Raw genomic sequence first — 7,126 nt, 5'->3', positions numbered from 1 at the left:
AAAACTAAGTAGAGAGGGTTGCACAGCTTCGTAAACTTACTAGGAATCATTAGATTGTACACTTAAAGTGGGTAAATTTATGGCATGTAAATTATACCTCGGTGAAGCAGTTTCAGAAATCCTAATTATGTCACTCACTAGCTGACAGACCTTGAGAAGGTACTTTACTACTGAGTATCCCCATCTGTAAAATGGAGATAATGATACCGACCCAATAGGCTCACTGTGAAAGCCAAGGGGCCTGATTTAAAATGAGCATTCAGTAAATGATAGCAGCTTTTGCTACCACTCCATTTTTTTTTAATGATTTGATTTATAAACATATAGGGAGAGATACCAAGAATCATGGGTAGCAGTGAAATTATAGTGTTTGAGGGCTCTCCCTGTACTAGATAGATTTTTTTAAATGGTCTGCCTCCATATACATTCCTGAATGTTTCTCTGAACGCCACGGAGACTGGTTTAAAAAAAAACCAAAACTCACACCAGCCAAAAGCATAATGGGAATGCAGGTCTTATATCAATATTGACAGCAAGGGGAGTGAATTATACCGAAGTGAAAGCGAAGGAAATCCAGTTGGTGACCAGTGTGCCTTCCTATTCCAGCTCTTCATTCCTATTTATGAATCCAGGAATGCCTTTGGAGTTTACTGTGAGCAACAGGTGGGCTGAAAGATCTTTCTATGAGTCAAAACCCTTCTCATTGCAAGTGTGGAAACACAACACAGACTGGCCAAGAAAGAAAGGAAATATAGACCCCAGATCCAAAGATAGAATGGGATTTAAGTTTGTCTGGATCTATGATCTCAAATGAAGTCAATTCTGGTCCCTCTAATCTCTTGGCTTGGCTTTCCTCTGGGTTAGATTTATTCCCAGGAAACTTGTCCCTCTCATGGTGACAGCAGAGTTTGCAGCAACCCCAGGCTCACGTTCATTCAGCTTAACAACCCCAGGGAAACAACAATTCTTCCCCAGTAGTTTCAGCAAAATCCCCAGGGTTTACCCTCCTTCAGTGTACCTAGATCTCCTGTGCCTCCTGAACCAGTCAGTGTGGCCTGGAGAATACAGCATGCTGATTGGCCAGACTGGGGTCACATGTCCGTAGGTAGGCGAGGTCAGCCCCACCTAACACATGTTGATGGTACAAGAAGGAGGGGAGGTCCCTCAAAGGGAAATTAAGAGATTCTTACCAGAGGAAGAGAAAATAACCAACAGTCAGATAAAACATAGATGTCCACTCTGACCATCCACCTTGGGCCTTCTACCTTCCTTGTGCAGGTCTTGGAGTAATTTTATTATTTTTAATTTATTTTTGGCTGCATTGGGTCTTTGTTGCTGTGTGCAGGCTTTCTCTAGTTGCAGCGAGGGGGGCTACTCTTCGTTGTGGTGCGTGGGCTTCTCATTGTGGTGGCTTCTCTTGTTGCGGAGCACAGGCTCTAGGCATGCGGGCTTCAGTAGTTGTGGCTCGCGGGCTCTAGAGCGCAGGCTCAGTAGTTGTGGCACACGGACTTAGTTGCTCCGCGGCATGTGGGATCTTCCCGGACCAGGGCTCGAACCCGTGTCCCCTGCATTGGCAGGCGGATTCTTAACCACTGCGCCACCAGGTAAGTCCCTTGGAGTACTTTTAGAACTGTTATTTGGGGAACTCTTTGGCCCTGTTTGATGGATCCCCTTAGTCTGCTATTTTTCAGGGGCTCCAAAGCTGTCCTCCTCTTCAGGCCTGAGTACTGGTTAGCAACTTCATTTTCATAAGAGAATGTTAATCCCACCTCCCACCTGGCTCGTTTTCAAAGCATATGTTTCAGCATTTCACTGGAAACACAATATCTGCATTATAAATTCTTGATAAGGAATATAACTTTAAAGATTTAACTCTTATAAAAAATTTGATTTCAGGGGCTTCCCTGGTGGTGCAGTGTTTAAGAATCCGCCTGCCAATGCAGGGGACATGGGTTCGAGCCCTGGTCTGGGAAGATCCCACATGCCGCAGAGCAACTAAGCCCGTGCGCCACAGCTACTGAGCCTGCGCTCTAGAGCCCGTGAGCTATAACTACTGAGCCAGCAAAGACCCAACACAGCCAAAAATAAAATAAATAAATTAAAAAAATTTTTTGATTTCAAAATGTAATTCACATGGAGACTGTTTAGAGCGCTTACAGTGTAGTCGTTTCTCCAGATACTCCAGACTGCAACCCTGCGTCAAGCCAGAGCTACCCAAGAACCGTATGGCTACTTCAACTGCATGGCTTTGGCTCCCCTGTACAACCACCTCTTGGGAGTATGCCACTGTTTTTCACTGAAGTGTGCTATAAAAAGCCATTGTATTAGTCAGGCTATTCCAGGCCATGATGCAACAACAAATAAACCCTGAATCCTCAGGGGTTTAACACAACAAAGGTTGACTTTTCGTTCACCTTGCAGTCTGATGTGGGTCAGGTGGTCCTCTCACAAAGAGACTCAGGAATCAAAGCTGCTTCCACCTGACTCCTCAGCTGTCTCTGATTTCTTTTCTCTCATTCTTGAGGATGAAGCAGCTGAGCAGAAGGGAACCAGTGAGCAGAATTAATTGATACTTACATTCTCTTCCCTGAAAATTCAGCTACGTGATCCCAAACTAAAAGGGGTTCTGGAAAATGTCATCTCCCCGAGTGCCCCTGAAGAGAAAACAGGCTGGTGAACTCATGGTCTTGTCTCTGCCACATTGGTTGTAGGAAAAACACAAGCTTATTTGTTATAAAAAGGCTGTTGAGATTAAGTACAGCAGATGGAAGCACATGCATTTATTACCATTCCTTCCCCAAACCCAGCTAAAAGTATAGGAAATGGATTTTCGAAAGGCATGAACCCATGAGGATAAAGAGAACGAGAAGGAGTTGACAGCAATTACATTTTGGAAGTTGGAAAATGAATAAACAAGTGGGTACCGGCCACTTCCGGGAAAGCTGAAGCCTTAGTCAGGACGGGGTGGAGGTAGGGTGAGGTGAGAGAGGAGCCCGGAGGCAGGCTAAGCCCAATCCCAGAAAGGCTTAGGTGTCAGAGGCGCCAGGTAGTATTTGGAAAGTGAGGGGACAGATGGTACCAAAAACAGAGGGACCGGTTTAAATTTGTAAAAGTAGCCTTTAGACCACCCCCTACCCTCCTCCACACATGGACAACTGATTTTTCTATCCCACTCCAGCAAAAGAAGAGAGGTTTATTTTCTAGAGAAACTGAGCCAGAAGGACCCTGGACTTGCGCTTCTGGGCACCCCGAGGGCAGGGATCCCCAGTAGACAGCAGGAGCATTAAGTGCAAGTCTGCACACTGAGGGTTAACCCCCTCTAGCCCTTCCCCATCCGGCTCCCGGATCTCAAGCAGTCAGATTTATTATATAACCCAAACTGGAGAGTGGCAGAGTCCTCTCTGAGGAAACCCATGAAGCCAAGAGAAAAGACCTACAGGAGCTTGCTATTTCTTTATGGCAAGGTGCCCTCCCCCAGATCTTAGTTGTGCTTTTGTCGAACAGCCCAGGAACACCATCTTAGGAACATTGTGAATGTTATAATGAAGGAAGCTTCCTCCTTTGCTTTGCCTCTAGGAAACTTAACTCCACATCTTCTGTCCAGCTCAAGAAGTTGTGTGGAACGTTCTGGTATATATTTCTGGGCACTAAATTTATTCCTGACTTTACGATGCCACCTTATTTTAATTTCACTCTGATTTCCATCCATTGATCCACTCACTCACTCGTTAAAAAAACATAGGTGGACTGAATGCACTTTGTGTGCCAGACAGTAGGCTCAGCGTTGGGGCCAATGGACTTGCTCCCTTGGACTTTACACGCTGGCATCGTGTGCATTTTGGTAGGTATTCTCAAATTTATTTTGGAAGTGTATACAAGTGTACGATTGATATAAACGGATACATATGCCAAGAATAGAGCTGAGTATCCCACTGTGATGCTGGAGAATTTGCTTCATTGCAGGGGCTAAATTCCGGTGATGTCTCAGTACATCTGCCACTATGGATGGTTAGGTATGGTGTAGGGGTGAGGGTTCTGGGAAATGTGTAACTTCTCCTGGAGGGACCCCATACCTTGAGGAATTTAAATAGGAGAGAGACAAAGGAATGAGCTTGTATTCTTACCTCTCAGGTATCTCTCTAAAGAGTCTTTACTCTGAATTTATGCTCCTAGGTGCCTGAGTAACCCTGCAAGACAACAGTGTTACGGAAAATCACCAGCCGGTTTCGGGAACGCCAGCTTGGGTCTGATTACTGCTTCTCTCAAAGGCTGATCTGTGCTATGAATGGGGGTCTCACTGCCCAGATCCACCCCCTGCCCCACCACCCCTTGTTGGCTGAGTGAGGCTGGGGTGTGCGGAACACAGGTGACCTGCCTCTGGGATGTACATGCTCCGTCCAGGTGGGTCTGAGGATCTGGCTCACATCCAGGCAATGTTAGCAGGGCGGCCCCCCATGCGTATACACACCACGCATAGGCTCACATGTGTGCACACCGTACAGGGAGGTTAATAGAGATCTACAGCCCTCGTTACCATTTGCTTTCATAAATAAATATATTAAATAGGTAAGCCAAATTTATTTCTGGCAACAGCTTGCTGGCTACACCTCCCCCTCTTATTCCCAGTTCCCGCAGTAACCCCAGCTTCTTCCACCCTATCCCCAGGCATGATTTTCTCTCTTAAAATTTTATTTTTAATTTGTCGTGATGAATGAGTGACACCTCTGACAGCCGATTCGCGGAGATTAATAGAAACGACACAATATTTACGTCGGCGCTACGAACAATTATCCTGCCATCTATCTCTGAGATTATCTTCCTGATTGAAAACTACTCATCCATGTAATCGGAATTATTTGGAATTAGAAGGGAATTTATAGCCCCCCTGGAGCACACTCTCTCCCCTCGAATCAACACCTCGGGCTTCATCATTCTCTTGTCCTTCCTCTGGGGCTTTGGCCTTCTCTTCTGTCTTGGTGATGAGCAGGGAAAACTCCCCCTCTTCCAGGAGGGCCGCTTTCAGGGCAGTGGGCATCTCTCTGGCCTGGCATGGTGACTGTGTGATGAGGGGTCTGGATGCAGTGGTTGGTGGGAGAGAGCGACCAAGTGATGTTGGAAGAATCAGGGGTCAGCAAGGGTGGCTTGTGAGCTCAAGATAGATGAACACAATCTGAAGAAAGAGGCTAATATGAGAGTGGAGAAGAAAGGTGACTTTGGGAAGCACGTGGAATCAGGTTGGACCAGCTGAGAAATCTAAAGGAGCAGGATAGGGTCTAAGAATGATGCTGAGATTGGTGGTGTGCAGGGCCAAGCAGGCTGAGTCAGGTAGTCTGGAGCAGGACCCTATTAAGAGCCACATTTGGGTTGCAGGGGTGGGGGAGGGGAGGCTGCATAACAGCTTGTGCAGATCAGGGGAGGCCATGGAGTGGGATTCAAAGTATGAAAGAATGGTGATGCTATGAGTATGTTCTTTGTTCTCTGCCTGATCCCTGTCTGCTAGCCCAGTGGATACTGAATCAGGCAGACCTTGATTCTGACTCCTCACTCTGCCACTTTGGAGCTGTGTGACCCCAGGCAAGTTTCTTAACCTCTCTGAGCTTCAATTTTCAATCTCTAAATCCCCAATTTACAATCCTCCCTGTAGGAGTGTACACAATCTGTACACTGAGGGTAGTAACAGTACCTACTTCACAGGGGCGTTATGAAGATTAAGTGAGATAATGCATGCAGGGTGCACAGTTTCGGGAACTTGGCTCTCTCCTTCCAAGCCAAGTGAGATAATGCATGCAGGGTGCACAGTTCCTTGTATGTAGGAAAGGCCCAATATATGTAGGTGCCACAGAGGAGATAAACCTTTGTCTCCCTTTAGGAGACAAAGACCTGGGCTCCAGGATTGGCCCTGTTTGCCAAGTTCCTTTCCCCTCCCTTGGCATCCTCATCCTGCTAACACGTTGGCCTGCAGCCTCCTCCTCCCCTCCCCCTCTGTAGTACTGGACTGGCAACTGCAGCTGCAGAAAGCAGGCAGGTGCTTGGTTTGATGGGTGCATGCTAGGATTTCAGAACCACTTTCTGGTATTTCTCCTGTCCTCTAATCCTTCTAACTGCTAATGTGTATTGGACACATATTAGCATATTCTAAGTACTTTACCCGCATTTAATCAATATAATATCACCATAACCTACGTGCTATTAATTAGTAACATTCTCATTTTACAGATAAGGAAACTGAGGACCTGGGAGGTTAGATAATTTGCCAGAGTCACATGGCTAATGTGATGGGCAGCCTCTAAGATGCCCTCACTGGTCTCTACCTCTGGCATTCACACCCATGTGTCATCCTCTGCCCTTGGGGCAGGCTGGACCTAGTGGCTTGCTTCTAGTGAACAAAGTATGACAGAAGTGATGGGATGACACTTTAGAGATTAGGTTCCAGAAGACTGTGACAACTGTCTTGCCCAGTCTCTCTCTTCCTAGCTTTTCTCAGGTCACTTGCTCTGCGGAAGCAAGCTGCCGGGTAGTGAGCTCCTGTATGGAGAAGCTTCGGGGAGCGGAGGGCAGCCTCTGATCAACAGCCCATGAGGAACCAAAACCTGCCAACAACGCTGGGCGTGAGTTTGAAGGTGACTCATTCCCCAGTGGGACCTTAAGGTGACTGCAGCACCCGGTTGGACACACCTTGATTGTGCCTTGTGAGAGACGCTGAGTCAGAGGACCCAGACCCAGACCCACATAACCAATCAGCTGCTGAGTCTGAGGAGAATTTGTTACACAGCAGTAGATAACCCATACAACTTGTAATAGCCAAGCCAGGATTCGGACCTAGGCTGCTGGATTCTAGAGCCTGTGTTCTTGACCACTTCGCTCCCTGGCACCTGAGGAGCCCTTTAGGGCTGAGCCACTCAGTTCTTCAGTCCTGTCTGAGACGGGCAAGCGAGCTCAGACGGCTTCTCATGTTGTCACAGATTCAGACTGAGCTTAAAATAATGTCCTGGTCAGAAGTGACTCGCAAACACCACCTGGACACTGTTTCTTCTCCCTTAGGACTGATTTAGCCCTGTCCCAGGGAAAGAGGAGAAATACATATCCTTTAGGCCTAGAGGAGCTTTATTCTTTAGGTGGCTGGTAG

The sequence above is a fragment of the Neophocaena asiaeorientalis genome, unplaced genomic scaffold (assembly GCF_003031525.2).
Source record: "Neophocaena asiaeorientalis asiaeorientalis breed wild unplaced genomic scaffold, Neophocaena_asiaeorientalis_V1.1 scaffold49, whole genome shotgun sequence".
In the NCBI taxonomy this organism is placed as follows: Eukaryota; Metazoa; Chordata; class Mammalia; order Artiodactyla; family Phocoenidae; genus Neophocaena; species Neophocaena asiaeorientalis.
Note: the sequence above shows the minus strand (reverse complement) of the source record.